General features: G+C 42.5%; 1 long non-coding RNA gene across 2 annotated transcripts; it reads left to right on the top strand.

The window, feature by feature from the left end:
* The first annotated feature begins 402 nt into the window (after positions 1-402).
* Positions 403-17,539, top strand: LOC112446684 (uncharacterized). Of its 2 annotated transcripts, none has more exons than XR_003034724.2 (3): positions 403-2,354; positions 14,584-16,057; positions 16,180-17,539. It is a non-coding gene; the product is annotated as an uncharacterized lncRNA (long non-coding RNA). The 2 variants fall into 2 exon arrangements; XR_009494498.1 differs by having other exon boundaries at positions 7,528-16,057.
* The last annotated feature ends 621 nt before the right edge of the window (positions 17,540-18,160 follow it).

Raw genomic sequence — 18,160 nt, 5'->3', positions numbered from 1 at the left:
ACGTGGCCAAAGTACTGGCCACCTAGCATCATTCTTAGATAGCATATTAAAAAGCAGAGACATTACTTTGCCAACAAATGTCCATCTAGTCAAGGCTATGGTTTTTCCAGTGGTCATGTATGGATGTGAGAGTTGGACTGTGAAGAAAGCTGAGCGCCAAAGAATTGATGCTTTTGAACTATGGTGTTGGAGAAAACTCTTGAGAGTCCCTTGGACTGCAAGGAGATCCAACCAGTCCATTCTAAAAGGAGATCAGTCCTGGATGTTCATTGGAAGGACTGATGCTGAAGCTGTAACTCCAATACTTTGGCCACGTGATGCGAAGAGTTGACTCATTGGAAAAGACTCTGATGCTGGGAGGGATTGGGGGCAGGAGGAGAAGGGGATGACAGAGGATGAGACGGCTGGACGGCATCACCGACTCGATGCACATGAGTTTACCACTCCGGGAGTTGTTGATGGACAGGGAGGCCTGGTGTGCTGTGATTCACGGGGTCGCAAAGAGTCAGACATGACTGAGCAAGTGAACTGAACTGAACTGAATTAGTGTGTGATGACCCTCTGAACCTCAGTTTCCTATCCTTAATATTGAAATAATTCCTACATCATACATACATAGGATAGTAGTAAGGATTTTATATAATGCATTTAAAATGCACAATCAGAGCCCAACACACAGCAGATTTCCAAGTGGTAATTTAGTGAATGGGAGTTGAAAGTGAAAGCGTTAGTCACTGAGTCTTGTCTGACTCTGAGACCCCATGGACTGTAGCCCACCAGGTTCCTCTGTCCATGGAATTCTTGGGGCAAGAATACTGGAGTGGGTGGCCATCCCCTTCTCCAGGATGTGAACCTGGGTTTCCTGCATTGCAGGCAGATTCTTTACCTGGGAGTTACATGGATACTATAGTTTGGATGTTTGCTCCCCTCACTCCCCAGATTCATATGTTGAAATCCTAATGTCCTATGTGTTGGTATTTGGGAGGTGGGACCTTTGGAAGGTGCTTAGGTGATGAAGGCTGACCTCTCTTGAATGGAGTTAATGTACTTATAAGAGACCCCACGGGTCTCTGTGGCCCCTTTCCCCACGTCAGGAAGATGTCAGCTACCCAGAAGAGGCTGTGCTTGTACCTGATCTCAGACTTCCAGCCTCCAGAACTGTGAGAAATAAATTGCTATGGTTTATAAGCCTCCCAGTCGGTGGTATTTTGATTTAGCCTCTCAAATGAACTAAGACAGTGGACATAAGCATTTTTCTTTTCAAATCTATTTGTGATTTAATCAGATTTTCCTAGAGGTAAACAAGATTCTTAAAAGCAGTGATTCAGATAAACTTCAATAAATTTAGGAAGTTATACCTTTCCTGTAAACAGTAGTTTCAAAAAAAGTTTCTAATTGTAACTACAAAGAGGATATGGAGACAAGGGAAACCAGCAGTTTCAAGGGTGCCCAGGCATAAGCCTGGTGTCAAGACATTCCTCAGACCCTTGCCTCTCTCCTGCAGTGCTCACAGATGCTTGCCATTGGAAGCATAGCATCCAGAGAATGAGCATTTGGGTGATTCCTTGCAAATCTTCCATCCAGATAGGAAAGACAATAGCCATCCTTGTGAAGATGATACAAGGCTGTGTAATACAGTCAGTCCTTTGTAGGGTGTGGTGCTAGTAAAGCATGAACCGCAAGTTCAGAAATCTGAACTGCAGATCCACTTCTGCAATTAACCAGCTGTGTGACTTCAGCCAGGGCACTCAGTGATACTGAATCCCAATGGCCTTTACAGAGATAAAGGAGATCTCTGTGGTCCTCTCAGGTCAATAAAGCCTTCTCCATCTGTGCAATGCAGTGTATACAAGGACTTTGATGGAACAGGTGACTGGCTCTATGCAAACCTAAAATATTTGCTCTCTCTGATTTCAGACAAGTTTCTCAGACATTTATTCCTAAGGAATTCCACATTTGCTATTTTCTGAATAGCTAAAATTGGGCCCCTGCAATTATGTGGTTTTCAGAGGTACTTACTGAACACAGTACATTGGTAGTCCCCTGCTGGCTTGTACTGGTTATCTCCTCCCTATGTAAGGACTCATAAACAACCACTCAGTCACCCGTTGAAGAATCTTGCTAGAGGTTGGTGTCAGTCTGACTGGTTTGCTCTTTACAGAAATGACTTTTCTCTCCTCTTTGAAAACTAGGACCATGTTGGCCAATGTCTGGTCATTTGCTTATGTGCTCTCCACTGAGAACTGCTCTGGATTATAAAGATTTTGTTTCTGCCAACCATGCTTTCCAGGCCTTCTAGTTCCCTGTCTTCCCATTGGATTCAAGCAATGAGGGCTACTGGGGAGAACTGGCAGGTAAGAAAGGAGAAGTGACTTTCCCCTTGTTGGGTGTCAGTTTGGGATATAAGTGGCAGCAGATACAGCAGCCGTGTCACCAGCTCGGTGATGGGGTGGTGACCCCAGCTGGCAGCAGTGTCTCAGGGCCCAGCAGGCCCGCCCTGGAGTTTCTGCTCCTGACTTCCAAGTCACAGTGGCACTATTTCAGAGAGAAATTAATTTCCTGCAGTTTCTAATCTTTCAGTAACCTAATTCTTTTTTCTTGCTCCTTCAGCCTTTCCAATATCCTCATAACCAATTTTTGTGTTAAGTTCCCTCCTTTTGAAATACCTAAATGATTTCTCTTTTCCTAAATGGACCTTGACCAATACTATATACACTTTTTCAGAGCTTGAATCCTTAAGCTAATTTAAAGCTACTCTATGATCTTTATTTTGAAACCCAGAGCTTTAAAAATCTGGATACACCCAGCTGCTCATTTCATAGACTCAAACCAACAGAATGTAAGGGGGAGAAAAATTGTTCTTCTCAAACTCCAATAAACTTCAAGAAAGAATCTAAATTAGTTAATGTATTGAAAAGTGCTCATAATAGCTTCTCATCATCTGTTGTTTGACAATGTACTGGTTATGAAAATATTTTATCATGACAATACTGACTGTGATGAAATTTATTCTACAAACAACTTTCTTCAGAGCATTTTTTTTCTTAATCTTTGGATTATACAAAAGCACCTGATAAAAATAGGCACTATAATTCCTGGGCTTTTAGTTTCAAAGTCTGTTTTCCCATCTGTTATCCAAAGTCTAGGTCTACACAGCCAAAGCAAAATGGAAGATTGTGTAATTATCCTTTGACTCAGAGACAAATAAGAATATCAAAGTGGGGAAGGGACATCTGTGCTCCTTTGATTTAATACCTAGTCCAATATATGATTCCTTTAAAATGTCTAATAACCATAGAGTGGATATTTATGCTATATTTGAATACTCTCAGTGATGGGTAAGTCATTACTTTTCCAGTCAATCCATTCATTTGTTGGAGAGCCAGGAGTTCCAGAAATATGTCCCTTTCATTGAGCCCAAGGAATTAGCAGGCATGAAGGTAGCTTCTACTCATAGGTGCCTATTATTCCATTGAGGTTTATAAAGAATAACTACATTCCCTGTTCTGTTTGAAAAGCTCTTTACATCAATGTAAAAAATAGTTTTGTCATCTCTTTATGGAAACACTGCCAGCTTCGCAGTGGCAGGTCCAGTGACCTGAGGAAGTTCGCAGTGCCAGGAGGATCCTATGACTAAAACAGGAAGGTTTAGCTCTTCTCTGGAAACAATGAACCTGAAAACAAACAGGTTTTCCTCTCCATGTCTGTACAGGTTCCTTCAGAAGCACAGTTCTACCCCTTTCAGACGAGGTCTTAACCAAAGTGAGGTTGTCGTCAGACATGCTGACTCTAAGGACCCTCCCTTTATCTAGAAACATGAGGACCCTACATAACCATGAAAAACATACTTCTTTGAGAATGTAACTCAGAAATATTTATTCAACTTATGTCTTGCGTATCATTGTGCAAGTGTGATGTTGCTAGTGTGAGTGGTGGCATCGGAGCAAGGTGAAGATGAAAGAAAGAGAAATGGCAAGATGTAAATTCTAGGAATTTGATAGGAATTTCATTTTAAATGGCTTTGTATGCCATGCCTAAAAGTTTGAGTGTTATCCTACAGTAAAGAGGAGCCACTGACGAATATTAAATATGATTGTGGGAAGATCTCACTGGTGGTGGGTGGAGCATGAATTGGTGGGAGAAAAGACTGGTGGAGGGGCAAGTAGTCAGGCAATAATTCAGGAAAGAAAGGATAAATCTGTGGATGATATGGTGTCAGTCAAAGGAAAACGATTTTATGACTGATGGGATGTGGAGAGTAAGAGAGAAGAACAAACAGACTATGACTCTCAGTTTTCTGGTTTGGACAACACTGTAGATGGTGGAGCCATTGACGAAAGGAAGGTAAGAGAAATGGCAAGTTTAGGTTACGGGGGTTGATGAATTCTCTTTAGGGCATGGAACAAGTAACCTTCTGGTTACAGATAGCTGACTTAATGTGTGCATTTACCTTCAAAAGTCTCACTAAATGACAATAAGGGAAATTTTAAATCACATACTCTCCTCAAATACAATTTAGAAGCTGGAAAATATGGATATAAATGTAAATAGGGTGACTCAGATCTGTGAAAAACGGAATGCCTAGCTAACTTTGAAAGCCATGATAGAACACCTAAAAGGCTCAGGAATTTCTCTTAGAGGTTCAACTGCGTGTGAAGGCTAAATGTGGGTCTGAGAGCTGTTTGAAAAGGATTTCCACACCTAATTCCCCCGCCATCTCCCACAGCTGGGAAACAGACCTTCCCAACCACTGTAGGAGGATAAACTAGATATATACTGGATTTATAGTGGGAGGAGAGATCCTGGAGAGAGATACTGGGATTACACGAACATCAACATAGTGAATGGTAAGATGCCTACTGCTCCTTCCTCTATCACCAACCTTTCTCTCACAAATGCTGAAAGCCAGACTTGAGACAGGATGATGTTTTCAGGGGACTCCAATTAGGCCAAGAGATAAGATCTAAACGTACCTTAATGACCTCAGTAAGTAAGTCCCTCCCATTACCCAGTCCTGTACACACACCAAGATTCCAGCCATCCTTCTAGAAAACTATTAACATGAAAGATAGAAATAAAATCATCAAACAGAAGTTACTTGGAGGTTCAGATTCTACAGCAGCAACAGCAAAAATCGTGAAAACAAACTATCACAGATAAGAGGTGATATTGGATCTACAAAAGAAAAACAGGTTGCTGCAAAAAATAAAAAAATAAAAACAAAGGAGTTCTTGGAAATTAAAAATATGAAAGCCCTATACAAGGATTGGAAGATAAATTAAGAAAAGCAGAGCAAAAAACTAAGAGAAGGAAAAAAAGAAAGAAAAATCAGAGGATCAGTCCAAGAGGTCTAATATCTGATTTATAGGAGCTCCAGAAAGATGGAACAGAACTAACAGAAGTGAAGAAATCAAACAATTCAAGAAGACTTCCCAAAGCTGAGCCACACGAATTTCTACTTTAAAAAGGCCCACTAAAGAGCAAGCATAATGGATGAAAAATAGACCCATAATAAGGAATCTCATGAAGAAATTGCATGTCAGTTACAAAGAGATAAACAGGTTATATACAAGGAACAAGAGTAAGAATAACTTTGGACTTTTCAACAACAGTGGAAACTGGAAGTTAATGAAACATTTTCATAATTTGAGAGAAAATTATTTCCGACTCAGAGTTCCATACACAGTAAAGCTTTTAAGTGGGAAGATGAGCTAAGGACATTTTCAGACACACAAATCCTCAAACATTTCCTTTTCGTGGTTACTGTTACAGCGATAGCAAGAGAAAGGAGCATGGGAAGATAGGGAAACAGGGGAGCCAAGTGCAGAAAGAGGAGAAGGGAACCTCCAGGATGGTAATGGGAGATCCCAGGATGCAAACTGAGCAGCAGGCTCAGAGAGTGACCTGAACAGATGGAGCAGGTCAGAAGACGCGGGGAGAAAGGACTCCAAGAAGAGGAAATTGATGTATCTGACCATATGGAAAGAACACATACACTTCTAGGGAAGAGACTGGCATCAAACTGATGATAAATTCTGATACAACTAAGCCAATTTTTAAGTGTATTAACTCTAGGGAAAGCAAAAAGATCTGAAAGAAAAAATGATCATGACATATCATATGGACCACTGGTGAGCAGTGATATTTCTTAATAACGAAAATGCTGAATATTGATCGCACCATAAAATTATTTGACTCTGTTAGGAGATAGGGAAACAAGAAGTGTACACATGTGTACAGTGTGATGGTGGAGGAGTACTGTGCTCAGTCGCTCAGTCGCGTCTGACTCTTTGTGACCCTGTGGACTGTAGCTCACCAGGCTCCTCTGCCCATGGAATTTTCCAAGCAAGAACACTAGAGTGGGGTGCCATTTCCTCCTTCAAGGGATCTTCCCAACCCAGGAATCAAACCCATGTCTGCATCTCCTGCATTGGCAGGCAGATTCTTTACCACCAGCGAGACCTAGTAGTATTGAAGTGAAAGCGAAAGTGAAAGTCGCTCAGTTGTGTCCGACTCTTTGGGACCCCATGGACGATACAGACCTTGGAATTCTCCACGCCAGAATACTGGAGTGGGTAGCCTTTCCCTTCTCCAGGGGATCTTCCCAACCCAGGGATCGAACCCAGGACTCCCACATTGCCGGCGGATTCTTTACCAGCTGAGCCATAAGGGAAGCCCAAGAACACTGGAGTGGGTAGCCTATCCCTTCCCCAGCAGATCTTCCCAACTCAGGAATCAGACCAGGGACTCCTGGGATTCTTTACCAACTGAGCTATCAGGGAAGCCCACCCAGTAGTATTGAGAAACACTAAATCCACATATTCCATAAACAAATCATGATCGTGCCCAAAACTTGGAAAGAAAGAAATCATATTATAAAATTTAGAATTGGAGATACAAATATTCCTTAAAACATGGAAAGAACTGAACATGATTGCTTGGAGAGTAGAAAATGTGGAAAAGAACGAGAAGTTGGTTTCAGAGCTTTTGGGCTGTCTAAAACTATGCACATATATATATATTTGGTTTTGGTGGTGGTGGTTTAGTCACTAAGTTGTCCAACTCTTGTGATCCCATGGACTCTAGCCTGCCAGGCTCCTCTGTCCTGGGTTGTCATTTCCTTCTCCAGGGGATCTTCTTGACCCAGGAATCAAACCTGGGTCTCCTGCATTGCAGGCAGATTCTTTACCGACTGAGCTATGAGGGAAGGTCATATTTGATTTTAATAATCTTTAATTAGAAAAAGAGAATGATAGCATGAAATGAAGACAAAGTATAGAGTAGCACTGTCTAATAGAGTTTTCTTCAGTGATGGAAAGTACATCCAATAGGGAAGCTACTTGAAATGTGACTAGTGTGACTAAGAACAAATTTTACCATTTTATTAAGTTCTAATTAATGTGCATTTAAATATCCATGCGTGGCTGGTGGCTGCCACATGAGACACTGCAGCTGTACACAATGGCCTGTTTCTAAGACCAACTTTTTTCATTGACCCTTCTTTCTTCTGCTTCATCATTTTTTGAGAGTCCCTTGGACTTCAAGGAGATCCAACCAGTCAATCCTAAAGGAAATCAACCCTGAATATTCATTGGAAGGACTGATGTTGAAGTTGAAGCTACAATACTTTGGCCACTTGATGTGAAGAGCCAACCCATTGGAAAAGATCCTGATGCTGAGATGCTGAGAAAGACTGAGGGCAGGAGGAGAAGGGAGTGACAGAGGATGATATGGTTGGATGGCATCATTGACTCGATGGACATGAGTTTGAGCAAACTCTGGGAGATGGTGAAGGACAGGAAAGCCTGATGTGCTGCAGTCCACGGGGTTGCAAAGAGTGGAACATGACAGAGTAACTGAACGACAACAAAGAGCGGACCGTTTCCACCAGTCATGCCGAAATGTCACTTATCCACCTTTTTAAGAAGTGCTGTTTCACTTCCATCCCTCTGGGACTGTCCACCCCATTTCTTTGTTCCTTTCATAGAAAAACCCTTCAAAGGATTTCTCCATACCTGCACTGTCCTATTCAGCAGCCACTGGCCACATGTGACTAAACTTCAATTAATTAAAATTCAGTAAAATGTACAATTCAGTTCCTGGTTGCTCTTGCTGCATTTCAAGTGCTTAATAACCACATGTGGGTTGTGGCTACTGCATTGAACAAAGAGTCAGGATATCTCTGTCATTGCAGAAATCTCTGTAGGATAGCACTGGAGGGAAGCGGGGAGTGCAGAGAGAAAGGGTATAGTTGTTGGTTATTTGGTAGATTTGGTGTTGGACAGATAAGACAGTTGTCTTCTGGTTATTTCTTTTTTCTCGGTGGAAAAGGAAGTGAGGTCATCAATGAGAGTGTGAAAGGAGAGGGGATGTTGCAGGTGTGAGAAGAAAGCAGATGGAACCAAGAAAGCAAAGAAACTTTCCAGAGAGCAGGAGAATACATGGACAACAGAAATAAAGAGTAGCTTCTTCCAAGAAAAATTGGAATCATTCTATTTCATTTTAATATTACTGTTCTTCAGTGTTGCTATTGAAAAGTGATTCTAAAATTGGCCAGTGTAGTTGGGCGGAAGCATGAGCCAATTTTCCAGCTACTCTTCTTCCCTCATCATGACTTTGAAATCTGACCATGATGAGAAATCTCATTGCCGTGGCTGTGACCACAACCATAACCTACCTACACAGCAGGAAGGAAGGGGAGGTCCCTTCCTGAAGATGTTTTGCTATGATAAGGTATGGGAACTTCCTCAGTCAAGGTTCTGTTGATTTTAAGAAATAGAAACCAATTCAATCAAACTTAGATAAGAGAAAGAGATAACTAGTGTCCTCTGGAATTCACAGGAATGCAGTTGGTCCTCAAAGGGATGTGAACCACAGGTAGCCAAGAGGACTAGAAAGCTCCAAGGGACTCAGGCAGAAGCATATTTCTCTCTCTTTCCGTTCTCCCTCTATATGTATGGCTTCTTATCTCTACTACTGCACAAGAAGCATTTTCTTTCTTTCTTTCTTTCTTTCTTTTTAAATCAGCCTTCCCTACAGAATTCTCAGCAACTTGATGCATGAGAGGTGGCCACTCCCCATAATACCCTTAGTTCTCACTACTTCAGAACAAGAAAACATCTCAGATTAACAGCAACATGTCAGTCCCCGCCTCAAACATCCAACTGATTCTGATTAGTGAAATATAAGATAATTGCCTTATGCTGGTTTAAGCATCTCTAACAGGTGACAAGGCCGTCTGTATAGACTTGACTTCAGGAGCTCATTTCCAGGGTATGGGGCAGTCCCAGAACTTCTTGTCAACAGGACTTCCTCTGAGAAGTCTTAACTGTTCTATTACATTCTCGGTCACACCCGAAATGGGTACTGGGGGTGTTGGCTCTCCGCAGAGCTGTACATAGCCACTTCCTGCTCAGGATGGAGGTTGGTGCCTCCGGCCTTTTAGCCCAGGTTCATGCTTCTTTGTCACTACTTCATAACTCTTTGTACAGTAGGTCCGGTCCATCTGCTTTCAGACATTTCCGGGAGCAGGGAAACATTCAATATTCTCTCTGAGGGACTTATGATGTGAGCTTTATGCCTTTGATTTTTTGTCACCAATCCCCTCCAACTCTTCTGTCTCTCTCTCTCTCAACACTTAGCCAAACACAACCAGTAGCAACCTCATAGAGAACTAAGGTTCTGTTTTGCATCATCTTCTCCCTGAACTACAAGCTCAATAGTGAAACAACCTGCCTTCAAGGTAATCACAAGTAACACCTTTACCAGATGTTTTGGTTCTTCCCAGCCTCTGATATCTGATTCCTTGCTGTTACTACAGATTGCTAAACCGGTATTTTAAGGTTTTTTTTTTTTTTTCCAGCAGCATATCACTTTTGGTACTAATTTGTATATTGGTCAGGATAGAGTTGTTCGTTTTATTGTGGCGGTGGCGTTGCTCAGTCACTCGGTGTCCTACTCTTCGGACCCCATGGACTGTAGCCCACCAGATTCCTCTGTCCATGAGATTTTCCAGACAAGAATACTGGTGTAGCTTGCCATGCCCTCCTCCAGGGGATCTTCCTGACCCAGGGACAAACCAGTGTCTCTTTTGTCTCCTGCATTGGCAGGTGGGTTCTTTACCACTGGTGCCATCTTAACTGTTTTATTGTAGTAGCAATTTACCCTAAGAGTCCCAGTGACCTTAATACAATAAAAGTTATTTCATATGCACCCCAGCTCTGATGGGAGCCAGATGAGTCTCCAGGGCAGCTGCCTCCCACGAGGTGACTGTTATTGAGAAGGTGTCTATTTGGGCTCTGTCACTTCAGTTCATGACCTCAGCTATGGCAACAAGGGAAGAGATCACAGAGAAAATCCAGCTTTTCCCATTGGCCAGAATCATATGGCCCACTGACTACAAGGCGGCTGGAAATTCGAGTGAGAACATGGGTTACTGTTGACACTAAATGTCTCTTCCGTAGTCCACGGAGGCCTCTCTTGAGAGAGCACAGCTGTAAGACCAAAATAGCGTGGACAGTGGAGCTGCTACAGGGAGGACCTATTCTGGAGAGCACCTGATCTGCACTGAAATTTGTATGAGTGAGAAACAAAATTTTATAGAATTAATCCACTGAGATGTAGAGATTTAACTATTCTTGCAGCATGGTCCATCTTATCCTGATTAATACAGGGACATTAAAAAAAAATGGGGTAAATGAAACAACATAGTTTACTTTCCCTGAAGCAACTGTAATTCTAATCCAACTACTAGTAGGATTTTCTGGAGAATCCGACAAAATGATACAAAGCTGATGTGAAATAATAAAGAAATGAGAATAGCCAGTACAACCATAAACAGAAAATGAAAGAGAACTAATTTTACCCAACATTAAGACATTTTATACATAGATAAATTTTGGGAAAACAGAAAGACATTACAGAGAAAGTACAGGAAATAACAAAGGTGTTAGTGGAGAAGAGAGATCCCACAGAGAGACCCATATCCTTTTGAGAATTTAGAATATAAATATATTGGTATTTTAGGTCAAAGGGAGAATATGAATAATTCAGAAATGTTGTGACAAAAAACATTTCCATTAGGAAAAAAGTGCTAAAGTACTTCACTTCTTATACCCGAATAATATATCTGTAGATCAATAATTATCAAGTAAAACAAGTAATAACAATAGTAGAAAAATCACTGGTAATTTTTTTTTCAAAAACTTTTTTCATAATTTTGAACTGGGGAAGGTCAATAGTCATATAAGATAAGATCAACAAATTTACACAAACTTGCAAGACAAAGAATACCATACACAAAATCAAGTGATAAACCACAGGATAGAAAAAAAATTTTCAATTTCTAAAACTAAGGAAGGGGGTTAATTTCTTTACTGTAACAAAGAGATTTAAGAATTAGCAAGAAAAAAACGAACGATTCACTGGAAAAATAGTCAAAAAGCAGACAGTGTGCAGCAAAAGAAAGCAAATAGGTAACAAACATATAAAAACATTTTTCCAGCTTTTTAAATAACAAAGAAATGTAGGTTGAAACAAGATATACTTTTACTTATTTACTTGCAAAAATAAAACTTTGCTCATACTCAAGGGTATGGGAAACATGAACTCTCTCACATGTTGCTAATGGAATGTAAATTGCTATAAATTCTTTGAAAGCAATTTGGCAATAAATATTAAAATTTTAAAAGTGCATTTTCTTTAACTTAGCAGTTTCCCTTCTAGAAATTTTTCCCACAGAAATACTTGTACACAGAGGCAAATATATACAGTACAGAGACAGCCTAATAATATTGCTTGTAATAGTAAGAAAGCTAGATGAAATTTAAATGCCCATCAAGAAAAGATTAAATATGCTACAGTGGCCCTATAAAATGGAACACTACCTGGCTGTTCAGTAGAATCAATACAATTATCTGGGCTCCCTTGTTGGCTCAGTGATGAAGAATCTCCTGCCAACGGAGGAGACACAGATTTGACCCCTGGTCTGGCAAGATCCCACATGCCACGGAGCAACTAAGCCTGTGCACCACAACTATTGAGCCTGTGATCTAGAGCCTGGGAATGGCAACCACTGACCCCACTCAGCCTAGAGCCCACGACAAAAGAAGTTACTGCAATGAGAGGCCCACATACCTCAACTAGAGACTACCCCCGTTCTCTGCAACTAGAGAAAAGCCCCTGCAGCAATGAAGACACCACACAGCCTAAATAAATAAATAAAATTGTTTAAAAGAAAGATCAATATATTTATCTGAATTGGTACAATAAACAACCTCAAAACTAAATTATTTTAAGTGAAAAAATAAGGTAGAATACAATATTATTAAAAGTGAGAATTCCAAGGGTTAAATTTTTATACATATACTTACATACATGTACATATATACATACAAATTTCTGGGAAAAAAGAAATAATAGCTATAATTATGTTTAGCTCTAATTATGTTTAGCTCTAATTACATTATATATGAGGGTGTAGGTAAAGAGGGAGGATTTTACATTTTTTGTTTTACCCTATTGTTAGAAGTTTTTTAACTTGTGCATGCATTACTTTACGAGAAAAAAAATTAAACCATCAATTCTTTCTTACAAATATAAATTCTATATTTTCACCTGTCAATCTGGATATAAAAGATATTAGAAGAAAAGAGAAAAGACCAAAGTTAGATATTCACAGTATGTTACAAAAGCGTAAACTAATCACCAATCCTAAAGAAAGAAGAGAGCCCCAATGTTCAGGAACTGTCAAGTCCTATTTCTGCTCCCAGGGAAAAATCCCCAGGTTTAAATAGTAGTCTTTCCAAAAAGAAAATAAAAAATAATAGTAGTAGCTCATATTTATTAATCAGTGAGTAAGTTTCAATTCAGTACCTGAATTATCTCACTGAATCCTCAGACTCCACGTGGTAGGGACACTGCCATCAGCTCCATTCTACTGATGAGGAAACTAAGAACCAGAGAGAAATCAAGAGATTTCACCAGAGATCCAGGGCTTGTGTCTGAAAGCGTTTGTAGTATGCGTCCATGGGCTTCCACGTGGACTCTGCTCTCTCTGTGTGTGTCCTCAGAAAAGTGACTTATCATTCCCCATCAGTTAAAGGAGGAGAGTGACAGCATCTATCTCATGGGGTCGTCATGGGGATTAAATAACACGGTGCGATATGCTTCACTCAGTGCCTGGCACCAGAACAAGCTCTCCATAAATGTCCAGTGTTGTGGTTGTTGTGGCAAGACCTTTTATGATAGGGACCCTCAGCTGTCCAGTCTGGCATCTTTGCAGGCCCTCCTCCTCCCCTCCTTGAGCTCAGTCTCCATTTCTTCTAAGCGCGTTGCCCTTCCCTCGTGCCTTCCCAAGGCTCCTGTTCTTCTACTGTCCCCTTTGCTGGACTGTTCAGTCCCACCTTCTACCACTTCTTCACCTGGCTGACTCTTATCCTTAAGACTCACCTGAGGAATCACTTCTTCCAGGAAGCTTTCCTTGACCTCAGCTTTCTGGGTTAGATGCTCCCCATCGAGTTCCAATACCATCCTTTGCTTCCCTCTCTCGATGTATTTGTCAAACTGCAACTTTCTAAATTTAATCTGTCACTACTCCCTAACCTCTGAACTCTTGAAATCAGCTTTTAGTTTTTCTTCATCTGGTTTCCTCCAGTGCTTAGCACACAACCTGGCAATAAATATTTGCTAAATAAATTAAGTTGTAGCTGAAAAAAGAATGGGTTATTTGTCCCATGACTTCTATTGACCATTCCAAGGTGGTTATTCCTTTTGTAAAGTAAGTTTTAAGTCAGACAAGCAGAGTTATTCATTCATTAAATTATTATTACTATTTGCTCCTACTTTCCTGGGCTTCCCTGGTGGCTCAGACGGTAAAGTATCTGCCTACAATGCGGGAGACCTGGGTTCAATCCCTGGGTTCGGAAGATCCCCTGGAGAAGGAAATGGCAACCTACTGCAGTACTCTCACCTGGAAAATCCCATGGACAGAGGAGGCTGGTAGGCTACAGTCCATGGGGTTGCAAAGAGTCTGACACGACTTCATTTTTGCTCCTACTATTGTTTTAGGTGCAACAGCCACCACAGTCAATAAGATATAATGTTCTGCTTCCTGATGGCGACAGTCTAGTATGAATGAGAAAGAGAAAACAAACAAGTGAAAAGATAAGTTCAGTAGTGATACATTCTAGAACAAAAATAGAATGAGTTAAGCATAGAGAGTGATGGGGGACAGGGGCTAACTTCTGTCTGGCCAGGGAAGGCCTCTGTGAAGCTGACCTTTAAGCAGAGACTTGAGTGACACCAAGCTTGCAAAAGTCAGATAGCAGAGCAAGTTGAAGGGGCCTGAGTGGGAGCAAGTCTGCATTTTCACCACAAGAAAAGGCCTGGGTGCTTAAAGTCGAGTTTCACCAGAAGAGATAAGGCAGAGAGAGGTCAGGATGAGATCGGTTAAGGCCACTTAGGCCATGATAAGGTTTCTAGACTTTGTTCTGCCCACAATAGGAAGCCACTACAGGGTTTTACACAGGGGAGCAAGATGACCTGATTTAACATTTTTAGAAGCTTACTCTGGCCCCTGTACAGTAGGCAAGAAGAGAATCAGGGTCCAATGATCACTGTGGTTCTGCGAGATGACTGCCGCTAGAGATGGAGAAAAGCAGATGGACTGACGTTGTCCTGGGGAAGAGATGACGGGACTTTCGGATGGAGTTTGTGAGAGGAGCGGCATGGGGCAAGAGGAACCAAGAATGACACCCAAGTTGAGTCTGGAGCAGCTGTGTAGATGGTCAACCTAGGGGTTGAAGATCCGAGGAGAAACAGGTTTGAGGGACAGAGGGTGGGGAGCAATCAAGCGTTCTGATTGGGGCATATTGGGTTGAAGATGCTATGAGACATCCCAGTAGAAGCGGGCAAGCAGCCAGTGGGCACCACAGGGCCAGAGGGAGATCCAGGCCTGCCAATCACTGTTTAAACAGAGGGTGAACAGATACTTGGGGGCCAAGAGTGTGGAAGGAGGACAGAGGGGAAGGCAGGGAAGAGGTAGAGGGAGGAAGGGAGGAGAGAACTGGCTCAGTCGTGTCTCCCATGGACAGGCTCTTCTGTCCATGGGATTCTCCAGGCAAGAATATTGGAGTGGGTAGCCATTCCTTTCTCCAGGGGATCTTCCCCACCCAGGAGTCAGGTAGATTCTTTACTGGCTGAGCCAGCAGGGAAGCCCATGGAAATCCACCCAGAAAACCCACCCCTGAGAGAGCATGCTCTAGAAGCCGAGAGAGGAATGTGGCAGGATGAAGAAAGTGCTGAGGGGTCAAGTCAGACAAAAGCAGCAGGTGCCTGGATCTGGCAAAAGGCAAGGCCTTTGATTACTTGGATTAGAGCTGCTTCTGGGGCCTGATAATGGGGTGAAAAGTTCAAGTTTGGTGAGCTGAGGGGATGAGGACTGAATGGGCCCAGACAGGGACTCTAGACCACACTTTAAAAGAGTTTTCTTTGTGGGGAAAAAAAGAGCTAGGCATGAGCAGGAAGAAGGTCGAGGAAGAGGTTTTCTGCTTTATTTTTAACATATGAGCTTGTGGCACATTTGTGGGCCCCTAGAGCTGGAGAGAGGGGCTGGTGGCCTGCAAAGGGCAGGGACGCTGATGGGAAGGGAACTGGGGCAAAGGTCGAGGCAGAGGGGCTGGGTCACCTACTGTGACCACAAGCCAGGCAGCACCCTGGCCAGAGGCAGAGGGTACAGTTGAGCAAGGAGCAGTCTGGCAGCTGCTGTTTGCACAGTCTGAGAAAATGGTGTCAGCAGGATATGAGGAGAGGAGGAAGCAGGTGTTGGCGTTCAAGGGGTGAGAAGCCTCGAACAGCTTCCTGTTGAGGGGACGGTGAACCACCAAGGGGCGCGTGGGCAGGTGGCGGGCACTGGGAGAGCCATCCAGGTGTTCGGACATGAGTTCCAGTGAGGCCAGTTTCTGTGCTTTCATCTTGTCACTTTTAGCTGCTCAGAATCGCTAACTGTGGACGATGCCATGGGAGGACTTCTGACCAGGGGCAAAGATGCCTCAGGGAGGTACGTTTGTGGCGCCTCAGGAAACAGAGCCAGCCCGAGGCCACACTGTGAAGTAGGGAAGCCTCCTGTAGGAGCGGCTACACCTCTCCCAACATCTATTTCGCTTTTCTCTTCCTTCCTAGAATCCAGTTTTGTTCGGGTGCTTACTCAGCTGCTGTGATTCATGGGAATGGGAAGCTGAACACAGCCACTGCTCCAGCAGCGGATGCTGACGTTCAGACCAAGCAGCACAGGCCAGTCCTCTGATGGTGTTATTAAGAAGTCCCAGGGTGGGCATGGGGCCCAAGTTGGGCCAATAAGATGGAGGGGAAGGACCTGATTCCAGGATGGATACCCATTGTTCCTCACTCCCACTTAGCAAGAGACAGGGCACCTGAAGCCCTAGCTCCTGGCCAGAGTTGCAAGATGAAGCCCGTCCTGTGAGTAGCAGTCCAGGGAAGTGGCAATTATGTGGGGCCCCCTTGACGCCACGAAATCTCTGAATCCCCCAGCCTTGAAACCCATCTTATTAAACAAAAACAAAAACAGCTGGAGTCTGGATTTCTGTTACTTGTAGCAAAAGCATTCTCCTGGACACAATTTTTTTCCTGTATTTACAGTGTATTCAGTTCAGTTCAGTTGCTCAGTCGTGTCCGACTCTTTGCGACCCCATGAATCACAGCACGCCAGGCCTCCCTGTCCATCCCAACTCCAGGAGTTCACCCAGACTCACGTCCATCGAGTCAGTGATGACATCCAGCCATCTCATCCTGTGTCGTCCCCTTCTCCTCCTGCCCCCAATCCCTCCCAGCATCAGAGTCTTTTCCAGTGAGTCAACTCTTCGCATGAGGTGGCCAAAGTACTGGAGTTTCAGCTTTATATTAGAAACCTTCAAAGCTGGATGAACTGATTGCTTGCTCCCAGTTGAACATTCTGTGTGATGGCAGAGCAAATGCTTATGTCCAGGAGGCAGGACTCAAGGCCTTTTCTGCCCCCACGGTTCAGGTTCACCAAGAGGTAGATGTGTTTGTCCACAAACTAGTTTGGCCAGTTGTGCTTCTGTTTATAACTACGTAAACCAAGGAAATATGAGTGAGGAAAAGAATTGCTATTGTGCAAAATCCAAACTGAATGCTTCTAATAAACAGTAACAGGAAAGTAGCTTAAAAAACAAAACAAAAGCAAAATCTGAGAGTTTGGCATGTGCAAGACAAATGGAAAAAATTGGGGAAGTTTTGTTTGATCTAGAAGAATTCTGAACTCAGGTTGCTTCCCAGCTCTTTCTGAGTTCTCCCCCTTCTTTAAAGATGTTGGGACTGGAAACCAGTGACCTTGTGTCAACTTCTACTTTTTAAAAATTCCACACAGAACTCCCATCAGCTGTTATGTACTTAAAGAAGAAGGCTCATCCCTTCAAAATATTGTTAAATTAAGCTATATTTTATGTTTTCTTCTTTTCTAAAAAAACTCCTACTTTAATAAAATCAGTGTTTTCCATGTTCACCGTTTCCCTACTTTAATTGACTAAGTGCTTTATCTGACTATTCAGTTCTCTGCCAGTGGGGCTTCTGAAAGGATGTGTCCACGAGGCCCACCCCCAGTGCCCTCTTCCACATGATCAACCTGCGGCCCTCAAACTCCTCCCTTTCTCTACCTCATCAGCACCTATTTTTACAAAATTATAACAGGAGTACCTTTCATTTTAATGAAAAGTGAAAGTGAAAATCGCTCAGTCTGTCCGACTCTTTGCGACCCCATGGACTATACAGTCCATGGAATTCTCCAGGCCAGAATACTGGAGTGGGTAGCCGTTCCCTTCTCCAGCGGACCTTTCTGACCCAGGAATCGAACCAGGGTCTCTGGCATTGCAGGCGGATTCTTTACCAGCTGAGCTACCAAGGAAGCAATGAAAGGTCTCAAAGGATCTATATTAAAGTGTTAACTGCTGTCTCTGCATGAAGAGATTATATCTTTTGTTCCTTAGTATCATGGATGTGAATGATCATGATGTGAATTAGTATTTATTTGGTGATAGAAAAGTAAAAAGTTTTTCCCCCAAGAACTAAGAACACTTTGTCTTTTTATGAGAATTTACTCTTTACAAAGAACTTTTAAGTCCATTGT

The sequence above is a fragment of the Bos taurus genome, chromosome 5, assembly GCF_002263795.3.
Source record: "Bos taurus isolate L1 Dominette 01449 registration number 42190680 breed Hereford chromosome 5, ARS-UCD2.0, whole genome shotgun sequence".
Classification (NCBI taxonomy): domain Eukaryota; kingdom Metazoa; phylum Chordata; class Mammalia; order Artiodactyla; family Bovidae; genus Bos; species Bos taurus.
This window is presented reverse-complemented; position numbering and strand designations above follow the sequence as displayed.